The sequence below is a fragment of the Solenopsis invicta genome, chromosome 16, assembly GCF_016802725.1.
Source record: "Solenopsis invicta isolate M01_SB chromosome 16, UNIL_Sinv_3.0, whole genome shotgun sequence".
NCBI lineage: Eukaryota > Metazoa > Arthropoda > Insecta > Hymenoptera > Formicidae > Solenopsis > Solenopsis invicta.
In genome coordinates this window covers 3,167,837-3,183,739 of record NC_052679.1, presented here as the reverse complement: position 1 = coordinate 3,183,739, position 15,903 = coordinate 3,167,837, and the positions used below count along the sequence as shown (strand labels likewise).

Sequence of the window (15,903 nt, the reverse complement as noted above, 5' to 3'; positions counted from 1 at the left end):
AGGTACCTTGCGACCGTCACCTAAGTCCCATATACCGGGCGCCAAGATTTCCAGATAAACTTTATCAGAAGGAGAACGCGCAAGGAACGGCAATTGCTTCGCGTATGTGTGTGCCAAGCCCGAAGCGTAAATTGAGGTTTCTATTTTCTTTCTTTTTTCTTAATTTTAAATGAAATACCCTGTCATTTATATAAACGTCACGTATTATATAAAAAATTATTTTTTCGTTGAAGACGATCGCAAATTTATCGAAGAATCTGGGAATGAGAAGGCACACGATAGCCGTGAAAAACGTTCAATTACAAACATTCAAATACATACCGACTCTGGGGGATTAGGAATCAGTCGGAAAATATTTTCCTGTCCAGATACGCGTAACGTAATCATGTGGTCGCGGTTTTCTATTTCACGGACGAGGGTATCCCTGGTCGGTAACACAAGTGTAACCCTGACAGCGTTTTGTATTCACGATGCGCCAACGCGGACTAGAATTAATTTGCTCGTAATATATCTCGTAAAGAATAAAGCACGGTAAATATAACCTGTCGTCGGGTCCACCCCTTCCGACGTGGGCTAGCTCACGATACCACCCTCGTTTTCCGACTTTAATAACTACGCGCGCTTTTTTTTACGATGATTACGCGGCTTCTTATCAAAATATACCGTTCCTCAGCGTTAGCCCGGCTCTTTCTTTCTCATTTCTACGTTTCCCGAAGAAAATCCGGGAAATCCAATCGGCGTCGCCGCTCCCGTTTTATGCGTCGCGACCTCGGGCGTGGGGGACGGGTAAGAGGTCGGTTGTTTGGAGGCAAAGGGGAGAAAACAGTAGGCAGCTTTACGAGAATCCCGGAGTGTAACTCCGAGCGTTTTGTACGTTTCTTACGTTCCGCGTAAAATCTGCGCCACCGCCGCCGGTCGCCAGCAGTATACGTAGAGGTACGATTTTAATCCGCTAACAGCGGCGGCACGATTCGTTTGCGTTCACTTGATTTACAAGCCGAGCGAGGAGAACGCAACGAGGGGGTGCGGAGGGAGCGTAGTATACGAGTCTGGCACATATACATGGACGACCACTCGGAATAATAAGCTCGCGACGAGTTATGCGAACGAGTAAGCATCCGTCATAACGATCGAACAGGCCATCACCGTTCGACGATGCGAGCAAGCGCGGACGAGTACATCAGACGCTCTGTCTTTAAACGGCCAGCAGATGGGCCCGACGATGTAAAACGCGTCCGACGACACAGGAATTCCTGTTTGCGACACAAGTGCGACGCTACTCCGTCCGCGACATAAAGCCCAGCCATTCCGGCATTACGATGAATACGAAATTGCGATATTAGGAGTTATCCATTGCGCATTTTATGCCCCGGCGATGGATCGGCCGCATAAAAGTGTAAACAAATTTGCATTTATACTTAAAAACTTTCAGCGGAATGGTGCATAACCCGTTTGATGGCGCTTAGAATGTGATCTGCGCGACTGTAAAAAAAAAAGAGAGAGATAAGAAGCAGCCTCGAAGCAAAAGAATCAAAGATTGATCAGAGTGATTAAGCAGAGAGATAAAATGAGAAGAACTTTTCGAAAGTGTATCCTGCGAGTTTTTATCGGCAGAAAGCTCCTTAGATTTTTACCGTTTTTCCGACGTCGCTTTACGAATATGACTTTACAAGATCGACGATCGAAATTTTCAACGAACCGTGTAAAGATTCCACTAAAGATGGTAACAAATTACTAATAAAAGGAGTCGTAAATTATTCCGTTCTAGAATCTTTATAGTCCCTGATAACGCTCATCGATTAAATGTATCGAAATACTCGAGAACAAACTGCGCTTTGATTTCTACCGAGCAAAGCAGGGAGCTGTCGAATAGCGAACGGGCATTATTATCATTGCAAATGCGCGGGCGTTTCTTACATTTTAAAGCGGGGACTCTATCCTCGGGGCAGTAATAAAGTTTGCCCCGATTGCGTCTTTGTGCATCGCATTACACGTTTCTTCGTAATGAAAGTGTCTCGCGTAAGGTTATTAGGGAGACAATTCCATCGAGGGAGGCATGACATTCTCCCGTTTGAAGCAACGACGTTGCAATAGCCTATGCAATTTCCTCCGTAAAATTGATCCGGCCCACGCAAAGGGAAGAAATACTGCGAAGCATCGGTGGGGCTTCTTTCGCATCCTGCAACCCCGCGACGAACGATGTCGTCTGAGGGGTGTTGCACACTAGCGTGCGTGTGGGCGCGGGACCGTGGGCGTGCAGAGCTGATGACCTTCTGCAATTGTGTGGGTGTTAACGGTGCACCGTGCAGCCGCGAAAAAGACGTAGTCTTTAATCAGGAATGTGGAATAACGAGCGCTCGGTTGCAACCGGGACACTCTGTAGGCGTATTAAATTCGCACGATCCGCACGTGCTTAATACAGTTTTCCCGCATAAAGATTCTCACGATTTCAATTAAGCAATTTGACGTCTTCTCTATTTCCTCGATTTTTATGAAATATGTACTGTACCAGAACATAACAGCGCGTGCTACACGGGCGCCTTCTTTTCCTACAATGATTCTTTTACAAGTTTGATAAATATTTATAACAATTATAATCAACTACATAATAATTTAATTTAATAATTATAGTAATAAAATCGATTATACAATTATTATATTTATATTAATTAAGCAATTAAACAATTATTAAATTAACAAATTAACCAATCAGAAACGCGGAAAACAGGCCTGAAATTAGAGGCTTCAAATTAGATAACATGTTAATTTTAAAATAGAATTGGTAAGTATGTATATTAGAAAAAAAAGTAATTTTAATAATGTGGAATATGTATAAATAAAATGTACAATGCTTAACTATTAATTAAATTAATTAAATATTAACCCGAAAAAAGGTCAAAAATAAACAATGATTAAAATATAAAATAAAATGTTATTCACCCATACTTTTAATAATGATAAATACGGTATGTTTCGATTTTATTCAATCATCGGTTACAATTAAATAGTAACTTAATAAATTAAAAACAATGATTATTATTATTATTCATCATTGCTCGTTTTTCGACCACTTTTCCCTTTTGCTTTGCTAAAGTCGAGCGTAAATTTAATATTAATTCAATATAAATTAAAATTAAATTTATTACATAAATATTTTACATTTTTAAAAAATACTTTATAAATTTTTTCATTATTTTAAGAGAGATCAAGTAAAGGTATTTAAATGTAAAATGAGAATAATTGTTTCCTGCTCTCTATGTTTAGAGAGTGAAAAAGAAAGAGAGACGGTGCAGGTTAGAAGGATTAAACGACTTATGATTCCTTAGCTACGTTAATACAATACGGTATAAACGGACCGGATAAAAATAGATTAACTGGGTAGAAACATACAAAAACTTTCCTAATTAATCATTAAATCAAATAGCATGTTTTAGTTTAATAAATTTAAAACCATGTCGCAATAATTTTCCATTATTTTGAAAAGATCATTAGCGGAGAATTTAAGGCTAGATTCAACAAGAGAGAGACGTATTGGATGCACGTAAAATGTAAACATTTTTTTTTCGATGCTTAAAACGAAGCGAAAAGGAACGATTGCGAGAGCGATTCGCGTGTGCACTTGAAAAGAAAATCTTTGAGAATTCAATCGCGTCCAATGATCGATTGTAACGTGCAACTCGTCGCAACCTCGTCGTCCCCATGAACTCTGAACTTCCATCGTGTTCACGTAACACCTTTCCTATTGACCCGTGAACTTTCAGGTTCGACGCACTCCTCCCGCGCCATTCGTTGTCCCCAGCTGTTTTCAATTATCGGAGAAATTCGTTTACAGCTAACCTTTGTGGTCACCGGTGGAAAAAAGAGCCCTCGCGCAAAATGCCATCGTACGTTCGTGTTTCCGCAACGTGTCGCGTCGTCGCTGTAGATATTCGCGGAGATATTCATAGACGTATGATTGATTTATACGAGCACGCAATTCCGTACGCGAATCCGACGTCATGAAAGAGGGAGAATGTCGCGTCGGTGAAAATAATAAAAGCGACCGAGGCCTATTTTTATCGCGGAGATATAGGTCGACCGACACGATATAGTGTTATCGATATAACAGCATTTAACTCGGCGAAATAAATGATCCGCGTCGGCGAAGGTGCCATTATAGGCGGGTGCGCCGCAACGAGCGGATAATTCGATTGATGCGATTGTCGTAAGGCGAGATTTTCGAATCGCGACATTTTTGAACACCCTCTAGCACACGAGACGTCGCGCGTCGGTCCGACCTCTCGCTATCACGGTCGGGGAGCCGCCCGTGGAGCTTAATACGAGACGACAATAATGCGCCGCATTATTTCCACGTCGCGACGTATAACCTGCAACAGCGCCGGCGATCGCGGAAGGCACGCAATGACCCAGACAGAATGGCGACTTCGCGAACCCCCCTTCGCACTCTGCCAACAATCCGACCTGCCCAGAAACCCCTGGCGAAATCGACGCCACCGCTCGTGGCTGTACTCGCACGGTGGTGTGTCCTGCTTAATTCCCCGGAATCGCGCGACACGCGCATCATCCGTTCCCGAAGAAATCATCCTCGCTGCCAATCAGGCGGACACACCTCGCGAGCAGTGGGTCGGCCTTATACGAGGGCACTTACACGCTTGATTAATAATTAATCGGGATCACTTCTGGGTCCGGTTACGCCGGACAACCGTTATCCGGCACGTTCGTAATATGCGCTGAGAACGAAGTTCGCTATGAGTCACGCCTATGTTCGCCACGCAAATTGATACAATGGACATTGATCTGCAACTACATCGAGACGAGTGGATATTAACGATGATGCTTGTTATTTCCTTACGTTATGTACCGCTTGACGCTTGTGACGCAATCGTCGCGTGGAAAGAAGCGGGCTCGTCAACTTTCTACGAGGCAACAACGGCAGAAAAAATCTGGACAGTGATGAATCGTCGTTTGTCAAGTTAAAAATCATCGATCGTATTTATTAAGAGATGACGCGTCGTTGAACGTAACCTCACGATTTGTATCTAAACGGTCAATCAAACCGTTATCAAGTCCGCACGATTCAAAATTGCCTTGGCATCCTCGAGGGCCCGCGAAGCCCGCAAAGCTCGCGTGTCGTATTGCCAATGCAAAAAAACCATGGTTCGCTTCCAAATATGGGAGGTCTCAAAGTTCTTCGGCAACTTCCAAGATTCCTATCTACCGCCCGTGACGCAGGCTCGCAGGGCGGAAACCCGCCTAACTTAGACCATTAGCAAGCCATAGGGTGAATCGTTATTGCAAGTATTCCGGCCGGGGAGGGAGGGGGAGCTGTGACGCATTATTCGCAACGGTACTCGTGACTGTTATGGCAGCCACGCTTTTTCCGCGAGACACAGCTAAATTTCGCAGATTTTCCGATCGTGAAACCGACCCACTGACTCCGATATAGCGCGCCGCTGCGTTGGCTGCGACGAGACGCTTCCGTCTCGTTTTGCCGGTATTACGAGTGCATTTTCATCAATCTGCCGTTTTAAGCGAATTGCCCGGGGTCGAGAATTTAAACGGCGCTCGCACGCCAAGCCCGTCCCGTTCCGTGCAAGTTAATGGCATCACGGATTCGAACAATAACATTTCGAACGACGAGCGAAAAATATAGGAAAATATATGTCCAGATCGTGAGATATTTTAACGCGACGTCGAAAGATAAATCGTATTAGAGGCTGAAAATGCCCCAAAGGACCGAGACGCGACAGTCATATCCCTCGATCCCCGGGTCGGCGACCCGCTTCAAAATCCCGTGGCTCGCATGGGGGTATCGCAGACATTCGTAATTGGACACTTGCTCCCCTGCTCTCCGGCTTACGCGAATGGGGGTCGATTTAATATAATTTGGGTTGCCCAAGGTTGTCCTAATTTCGAAGCGTTTATGCAAATCTCCACGAAGGACGAGGCCGCGTTTCTTAATGCCCCATCTCCCCCCCGCCCAGCGTGCGCCCTTCGCTCATCTTCCGCACCCTCGATCTACCGATTTTTTCTCATGAGGCGTGGCCTTCCCGAGCTTATGAGATTACCGCGATCAAGATCAACGATGGAAAGTTTCGGAGGGAATAAACTAACAGATCATCCCTCGTATAATTAAGCTGTAGTACACAGAATATTCGAAACTTGTCCGTATATGTATCGTTAACGCAGCGATGTAATTACTTTTGCGTTAACATTAACGTTTAATATGCATTAACGGAATAGTACATTTTAATAGCGCTTGATTTGAAAATACAAAGAAATATATGTAATGTGCACAATTTAAATAATTATAATTACATATATTTAATAACTGTAATTTTCAATATTTGTGCCAGCGCATATTTAATGTAAATTAAATAAAATAATTATGTTACATTCAAACAAATTACTATCGCAAAGGTTTGTAATATCCGTTTCATATAATAGTCCACTTCTCAAGAGAATCGTATCTTAATTTTATACATATCGATTTTCTTTCACTCGTGGATGTACTTTAATGTACCACCAACAACGCCAGCTATAATATCTCGACGTAGCACGCGTTACGGGAGAGACAGAGAGAGAGAGAGAGAGAGAGAGAGAGAGAGAGAGAGAGACGCGCATCTCATTTTCCGTAGGTCCGCAGTCTCTGGGAATTAATCACGATTACGATACAACGAACGGAAGACGCAGAGTCGATTGAGATTTCACTGGCGCCGCGGTGCGAATTTGTTTTGGACAGCTGCGCAATGCGCAAGGTAATTTCACAATGGCTCTATGAAAGCCAGCGGGAAACCACGGGCATCCGCATTCCCACAGGCGCGTAACGCGCGTGGCAGAGATGTCACGCAGCGGGCGGGTGAGCGAGCGAGCGAGCGAGCGAGCGAGCACGCACGCACGCACGCACGCACGCATGTGCAACGCACGCACGCACGTGGATACGTAGGCGTATGCAGGTATATATCTGCACACGCACGCGTAAGTAGGATCGGCGAAGGCGTGCGAGGTCAGGGCGCCGCACAGACAGGACGTGCGTGCTGACGCGATCGCGGCAGAATCGCGGGAAGAGCGCGAGTGTCTTTCCGGACGATTGTGTCACCCGGTTGACCTCGAGACATAATAACTGTCGTGATCGGCGGTAATATTGACCGAGATAATCTAGATAAGGGGCAATTGCCGTTTAGCAATAACGTATATCGGCGCTATCGATCGGGCTAACGTCCGAACGTTCGCGTGCGCAGCGAGCCGCCTCGCGCCGATGCGGATGCAGATGCATTTTGCCGAGACTACCAATTGGTAAATTCATTGCGAGCGCGCAACGAACGAGATCAAAAGCGCCACGAGGAAATAAAAGAGATCCCGCGTTCATTTAATAATGCCACGGCGAGAGAGCCGAACGTGCAATAATTATCTGGGTCAGTGGAAGCGCTACTTCCGCAGTATCGGATAGCCTCTCTTTGCCGGCAACTGAAAAGTGGATAATTCAAATAATGCACACGTGCAACGGCGGGCGTATCTGCCGCGGGCGGCGATAAATGAAAGCATTAAATGGTAAATCATCCGTTTATCCGAAAAAAAAGCGAATGTGTCTAAATATTTCAATCGAGCGTTTAATTAGCGTCAATTATATGTAACGAGAAAATTGATGCTCTTTTACAATTCAAAGTGGAGACTTCCTGCTTGCGTTTTAAACGCGACATAAATAAAATCGCTTGTGCGATCCGTAAATAAACGAAATTACTGCGACTAATAATTCTGAGCATTCACGCGGCATTAACGTTTATTGCATCCGAGATGCAGTACCGCTTGATATACCCTCTTCTCGACTTTCGACAATTTCATAGCTGCACCCAAAAACACACTTCCGCCCGTAAAAATCGAATAGCGCGCGGGAGGACCGATATTTTTCCTACGGATTCCTATGCGATTGCAGAAGGGTTAAACCGTACGAAACGCCCCGCCTTGGTCGTGTATCAATTTACCGGGCAGTTTGGTCTCGTAAACACGAGTCCCCGGGCCGTAACTATATACCATCCCTTGCGGTTACCCCCGCCGTGAGTAGTGTCGCCGCGAGTCACGCTGCAATAAAATTCTAACAATATCGGGGCATCGATTTCTCGTTCGGACATTTCTCCAAGATGAGAATGCAGGCAGCGCCACTTTTACGATTGAAATTCATGCATATGCGTTCGGCACTTCCGCGTGCGCATATACAGTTTCCCTATCTCCGTCTCCTTCCCTCTCAGCAAGAGGAAGGTTAGCATCGGGTCCCACCCGTTCGGAAAATACGCGTCTCGAATTTACGTGTCCTTACTACGCGAGCTATACATATTATTCCAGTTCCGGATAGTTTTCCCCTCTCCCTTTCTCGCCCGGAGGAACACCCCGAGGAAATCTCATCCTCCGGGCCACCGTCTATCTTCTACGAAACGTGGCAAGTCCTCCGTTTTCCACGAAAGATACGGATGTCATAAGCGAACGAGAATCGGGTCAAACGTAGCAACAACCGTGTAAAACGTCTCCCCTCACTTCCTTCGCGAAGACGAAGAGTCTCTTCACTCGCAAAATCGTTCTTGAACTCTCGACGCGCGTCTCATTTTTTTTCCTTTTTTTTTTCAAGATTTCTATATCGACGATCGCTTCTAAGTTTTGATATCCCGCTTCTTTCAAGAAATACGCAGAAAATTCACGCGTACTCTGGCGCTGAACATTGATGAAGAGACACTTGTCGAACTATACGAAAGATTTTATTTAAAAAATATTTCCTGCCAGATTATTATCTAAATTGGAATTAGTGAAATTTTACTGATTTCAATGCTATATTTATAATCAATCGGTGATATGTACTGTCTTTTCCAGGAGGCTTCTACCTATTTTTCTGTTTTAAATCCGTGTAACTCGGATCCTGAATCAAATAATAAATTTTTAAACCGCAATCGAAATACACAAAAAAGCGAAAAAATAATTGTTTATAATTTTACGTTCTTTCTCTTCCTTTCCACTTTCTTGAATCAATAATTTTTATTTTATATCATTCAAATAATAATTATATAAAATTCTACTAAAAAAGAAAAATAAAATCTTTTTATTGAATATTTGTCAATAAAAAAAAACAAAGATTTTTATTTACTTCTTTCTGCTTGTAACTTTTGTGACTTTTTTCCAGATATTTTATTTTATTGCTGCACTAGATGCAGAAAAAGCAACTCTTCTAAATATTAATTACGACCTAAAAATTTAAATTAATACCCGAATTACGAGGATTTAAAACAGAAAAGCACGTTGGGGGCTTTCTGGAACTTAATGGATCAGTCGGAATCGTTGAGAGACAGTGAATAGTCACTGATGATCATAATTATAAGTATAGAACTGTAAATTAAGAATAATTCACCGATTCCAATTTAGAAAGTAGCACGTATGTCGAAGTATAAGAATTGAGGATAATTTCGATCTGAAGACCCCACGTACGATGCTAACCACGATATTACCTGCTGCCGGATTTAATTAACACGCGCAGTCTATAATTCCATGGGGGGAAGTCCGGGCTATCTATTTAATTGTTAACTGGCTCGGGACACGGTAATACAGCACATTTCCCGGCAGGCAGGGCGCCTCGGCGCCAGGACATGAGTTACAGCGTAATCCTTCAGGAGAAGCTTCGCGGAACCGGGTGTTTTTGGGGTGGACGCCAGGTGCGGTGCGGCGCTGGACGATGAGGGTAAGAAATGCTCGGACGCCTCTATCGCGCGGCGAGGTTGTGATTGGAATGACCGCAGAGAGGACTGTAAGAGGGAACTACGGTGGAAGGGGGAGGGGGGCTCCGTTTGATGCGAAATTGCGTGACTGGCCCATTCGTCTACGGCTTATCCTCTGCCACGTGCCCCTCTCGCCTTTCTTATCTGCGAGCACACGCACTTTATCCAATATCGTGGGATATCTTCAATCCGCTGGTTGACGTGCGAAACCGCGTAAGAAACAGCAGCGACAAACGACCCTTAACTGACAACGCAAATTTGACGTTATCTAACCAAGATGTGATTTAATTTAGGTGTGAACTAATTGAATCAAGCTCTGTACGAAGTTTCAATATTAATTTGAAACGCGTTTCTATATTTCTCTCTATAGATTTTAAATATTACATTTATAATTGAATAAAAAATAAGAGATTAAGTGTACATTTAATCATATTTTCAAAACATTCAATTAATATTAGAAATATTTTTTCTGCAAACCCATTGTTAAATCACGTATTTACTGCGATGTCTTAGGCTTACACGTTCGACTAAACGAGGGAATATTTTGGATAGAGTCATTTATTTTTTGGGTCAATGACCAAAACTCGAACGCGCCTTAAAGAGGAAATTCGAAGGAAACTGCCTAGCAAAATTGGCACGGGGAAAATGAGGCGTGAAAGGGGGAGAGTTGGTCGAAAACATTAGGAATGCCCAACGACTAGAAAGGAAATCAAATTTGCTTATGAATGGCGGCGATTAGGACTAATGCTCCCTGATTTAGGCCACGGCATTGTCAAATCCATCCAGACGTGTCATTGTGATTGAATGGTGGGATGGACGTAGTTCCGAGTCCGATAATCGTGAAAAGATCGACGAGGGGGAGAGGGGAGGGGAACAATGAGGCTCGATATACTACGAAAAAGATTACAGAAGATTACGCGATTTATATTTAAGCGATCTCGAGATAACTTTTTAAAGTTTTACCTCAGTCAATTTATTACGTATCGATCGAGTCTAACGTTGGGAAAAAGGTAGCCGCCGGGATTGCCCCGTGAAAGCCAAACCACAACCGAGCGGTCGGAAGGGGACGATCCCGTAAGTACACACACAATAATCGATCTATCGAGGACGGAAAGACCCGACGAAGGGACGGCCATCCGCCGCTTATTTTTCCAAAGCACACACGTGACCCGGTATACGTCGCATTTGAATACTCAAATTTGTCGTCGATAAAAAAAAACCAGCACGGCGCGTGAGGGTTTGAGGGGGGGGGGGGAACGGGAGGGTCACGGGGAAGCCTCGGCTAAGTCCAAAATTACGATTCCGTGCGCATTCTCGCGTGCGCCGCCCTTTGAATAGCACACGAGACACAAGTGCCGAGCAGATTACACTCGTGCGTGTGCCACGTGTCACTTCTAAGAATACGGCACTCGCACTTAGCCATCGTAAATCCATCCCTCTCCTCCGCGTGTCGCGCCACAGACGTGTACCATCTCTCTGCTACGAGGCGCTAATAATATTCACACGACGGCAATAATAATTTCGCGGGATTTGCGACGATGATTGCGCGAGGTTTATTGCGGGTTTTTGGAGCGGGCTCGCGCCGCCGCCGAGATATAAATTTCGGTACGCGTCCGGAGAAAATGGACTTAACCCTTAATAAAATTGCATCTCGCGTGTTTTACCTCCCGCGATATTTCCGCCGTAGATCATCCACCGTTCCGCCGGTGCGAATTAGCACGCCCAGGCTGCCGTGCCGTTCTACTCGCGCATGAGTCTAGAAATCTATATAGCGCGGCCACACACGAGCGAGAAGCGTATAATCGGACCTAGAGCACAATAGATCTCGTTCCGCCGCGCGCCCGCCATTTCATCTTCCTTTCTTCCGCCGCGAAGCATTATCATCATCGCGGTATCATTTTCTGTCACTCACGGTATCGCCGCGGCGCGCAAAGGGCAACCCTCCGTCGCTCTGCGACTGATCCCCCTTCGGGCTAAGCTAGAATTGTCGGGAATCCGAGACTATAATAATGGAGTGAGCCCTACGATGATTTGATAACCCAGCGCCCGTGCTTCCGGATAATGATACATTTTACGTCCATCGAAATTATCGTCGTGACGTATTCTCCTCTCGTATCTTTAGCAACCTTAACGCTCTCGCTCTCATTCTATCTCGGGAGCGACCTAAAGGACACGTGTTCATCAAGATCCGAGAAACGAAGCGTGTTATATTGTCTGAGCGTCACGTTGAATAGTCGTCATCAGTCTCGAGGGCTGCCGACATCGACGAGGAAATCGGCGGTGAACGATACTGAAATCTCAGCAGAGTATCTATCTTCGTGACCCTACGGGAAAGGGTCGCGAAACACACTGGCGAGGCTAAAAGGGAGGGGGGGAGGAACCTAATGATCCTTAGCCAAGGGACAAAAACTTAGTATTATCCCTGGTGGGCCCTTCAATCTAATGACGAATTCACTTATGCGTCCAGGTGTTTCCGAAAATACAGTCTCGAGACCGTATATTACAACGTGATGTTTTCATAACCGACGGAGATGACTGTATTTCACTTAAAGTGCCCAAGTATAATACGATAGGAAGAACCTAATTTATTTTCCAAAATTCGTTAATAATTATATGTAATTTTACTTGCCTTTTTTCTGTGTTTCTTCACAATTGGAAACATGTATAGAATGAAGAAGATGCACTAGCAAGTGATCAAAAGGTTTATTTCATTGACTCCACGAAACAATCTCATTTTATTTTTTAATTTGAGAACATAATACACTTATTATTATTCGATTACATTAATTTACAAGATTTTATGCAAGAGTATGAAAACTAAGATAATTTATGCTAAAGCCCGAATTTGCCATCAATACTTCCGTTCAAATCCGGTTTTTTAAATATAAGACATTTTTTTCACAATATAGTGAAATTTTATTAAAGCTGGAAAACAAGTGGAATGATGAGCGTCTAATTTGTTTTTATATAAAAAAGTAATGTAAATAGCCGACTTTCAGCAATTCTTTCCAATAATGTATTGCCCACAAACATAGCAAAAATAGTTTAGTCTAATTTCTCGACATTTTCGTGTTATAAGGCAAGTTTTTTCATTCATCGATTAATCAATCGCATTATTCACAAGTACAACTTTACGCTGTTCTGTGATATTTTTATAAAATAAAAAACAATAACACATTGTAATATTACTGTCAATCAAACAGTGCTATCAACATGTTACTATCTTAAAAAGACCCGATGGAACTTTTCTGGCGATTGATTCGAACGCAGCGCTCCAAGATAGATTTAAATATGTCGTTTCCTTTTCTTGCATTAAAATTAATGTAATCTTTGTAGACAAATGTTATTGCACACAGTTACAAATGACAGGAGAAAAAAATTGAGCTAAAATTGAATTTTTGTTTATTGAGAAATATAGTCATTTAGCAACGTTTCTTATGCAATACAAACACTCGTTAGTGCATCTAGATTAAGTCGAAGAAAAACGTGACGCAACACTGATACGTAAGCAGCACTAAAGACGGGAGTTTCCTCGAGAATAACAATGTCTCGAATCCTCGCGCTTTATCGTCCGCGAGTACTCGAACTACGGGAATGTCCGCGATCAGAGTCGAGTCACCTAATTCTCCGGGAGATTCGAGAGATCGCGCAGTCGTTACCGTTGATTACCGTCGTTACCATCAAATTACCAGACTCGAGCGCAACGAAATCGTCCGCCGGCATGTGGGTGCGAAGCAAGCGAAAAAAAAGTCGCTATAGCGGAATACGGCGACGGGGGAGGTGAACAAAGGAGGTGTAGAAGCAGGAGGAGGCAGGCAGCGTCGTAGTACGCGCGGCGAGACCTCGTTAAAAGTGTCCTCTAGTCGCCGACCTTCTGCGCGCGTTTCTAGACGAAGTTTGGATAACGGCGAGATGTTCGAGCGCGAGAGGAAGGAGGAAGAAAAGTGTAACGGCCAAGGGGAAGGAATTAGAAGGGGGCAGGAGGGGTTGATCGTTCATTAAGCGACTCGGCGAAACCTTAAAAGCTCGATTACAGGCTTTATCGCCTCGTAGGCCGACCACGGCCGTGGCAGTAACATCCAGTCAATCATGGAAAACAGATTTTATGTCCAATTATGAGGATGTTCGGCGGATGGCGGTGGTTCCGGGCCGGGAACGCGGCGGCAAATATGATCCAGCCCACTACCGGGATGTATATGGATCATCGAGGCTTTAGTGGGCCCTAAAAAGCCCAATTTAGATTTTACGAACGTCTCGGCGCCGGGGTTCGCGATTTGCCAATTGTGCCGGCGCGGCGACATTTCTATCCACTCCAGGGAAAGTAGTCGAAATCATGATCGCTTTTACGCGATGATTTTATGCTCCCATATCCCGCGCGTTTATGATCTATTGGACCGCGGGGGGTGCCGAGGATCACGCGTGCGTTAGGATAATCCTAGATTAACCACGGTTCCCATTAACTTTTACCGTGGGGCTACGTCGTATCCATTATGAATTATCCTACAAGTATAAATCCGCCGGGCGTGATATCTAAATGAAATTTACGCTCGGATTATTTCTCGCGCCCATGTTACGAATTTCAGCGAGTTTCTCACGCGCAAAGAAGAGAGCGGGAAAGAGTTCGGTAACCCCCTCTCGACGGGCGATGCGATGCGATGCGAAGCGATGTGGCTCTCCCGCGGAATACGTAAAAGCGTTTCTTTCCGTTCGCAGCACACTCTAGGCGTAATAATGAAGGCCGAGCTGACTCGCGTCGCGAAAAAGTGCGAAATACAGGTAGCTCTCGGGCCATTCATAGACTCCTCGTATTGCGGCGTGGAATAGAACGGGTGCGGGGCGACAGCGCGAGAGCGCCCCGCGCTAGGAGAGCGCGAACCTAACCAACCAACCGACCGACCGACCGACCGACCAACCCCTCCGCCCACGTCAGACCGGGGGTGGCGTAATACTCGAGGAGGAGAACCGCGTGTATCGACCACTGACGTCATTCATCCCCACTAAACTACGTCACGTATACCCCGCCGCTTCGCCGTCGGCGAGGCGAGGCGAGGCGAGGTGGTGTGCGATGGTAGTGGTGGTTGACGCAGTGCCGTAGCGAGTTTCTGGAACGGGGTTGAACGGGGTGGGGATTTAGGATCCTAAACCAAGAGCGACGACCACCGCCGGCTTTTATTGCGGACTCACGGCGCGTTCACTATAAACCCGATTATTCGTGTGATTTGACAGACATCAATTTTTACTTATGCCACGAGGCGACGAGAGATAAGAAAGCTCAGCGAAAATCCCACGGCGGTAGTTATACGGAATCAGATGCGTTAACGCCCGCGGGATGGCCGGCGCGGTCGTGCTACGCGCCCGTTTTATCGCCTCGGGGAGAATTTCGCGGTTTCATCTCAATGGTCCTTTTTAAAGACAGTAAACGCGCGCGCGAGAGAGGAGTCGTCGCGTACGACGGGAGTTGCGCTCTGCAACGGTGCCGACGGTGATATAACCGCGGGACGTATGCGCGCGGAGCGGGAGCAACCCTTACTTGCAGATGCAACGTTTTCAGTATAAAGAGAGACGTATGCTCGCCTTAATAACTGCGCGAATACGGTGTGCCCGTAATGGAGACGCCACAAGTGATATAGCGCGCGTTCCACGAGAGATCCAATTTAGGAGAGCAATTGTTATATCCACTTTTGCGAGCTTCCAGAGGGACGTGCGAAACAATAAAATGTCCCATATATATAACGATGCGTGAAAAATTTATACAAATGGACGCGTGTACTTGACAGCGCTTTACGGGAAATCCTCAGAGAGATTATTTCGCAATCCTCCCTGAGCGACGTCCTCCTTTGATAAATCGCGCGGCCGTTCTCAAGGACGCTCTCGCGGATTTATTCATACTTAAATGAATATATAAGCCCCCGACAATAACTGGAGATAAGGGTTAAGAATGTGTATCTCTGAGGGTGCTGCGGAAGGTGCGAGAGCACCACGGGGCACCACGGCCCTGAACCCGAGGGAGTTTGAGTGCAAAAGTATTGATCGGCTTCGTCCCCCCCACTCGCGGCTTCTACCCCCACCGCGTTCGTCGTCGTCGTCGTCGTCGTCGTACCTTCCCGCCGTAGTTTCTCTCCGCACTTTGCCACCCTTCGTCGCCCTT

The 15,903-nt window shown here is 45.3% G+C and overlaps 1 protein-coding gene across 1 annotated transcript in view; it reads right to left on the bottom strand.

Moving 5' to 3' along the window:
• Nucleotides 1-15,903, bottom strand: part of LOC105202789 (3-phosphoinositide-dependent protein kinase 1) — a 353,542-nt gene that overhangs the window by 316,172 nt on the left and 21,467 nt on the right. The window lies entirely within an intron of this gene.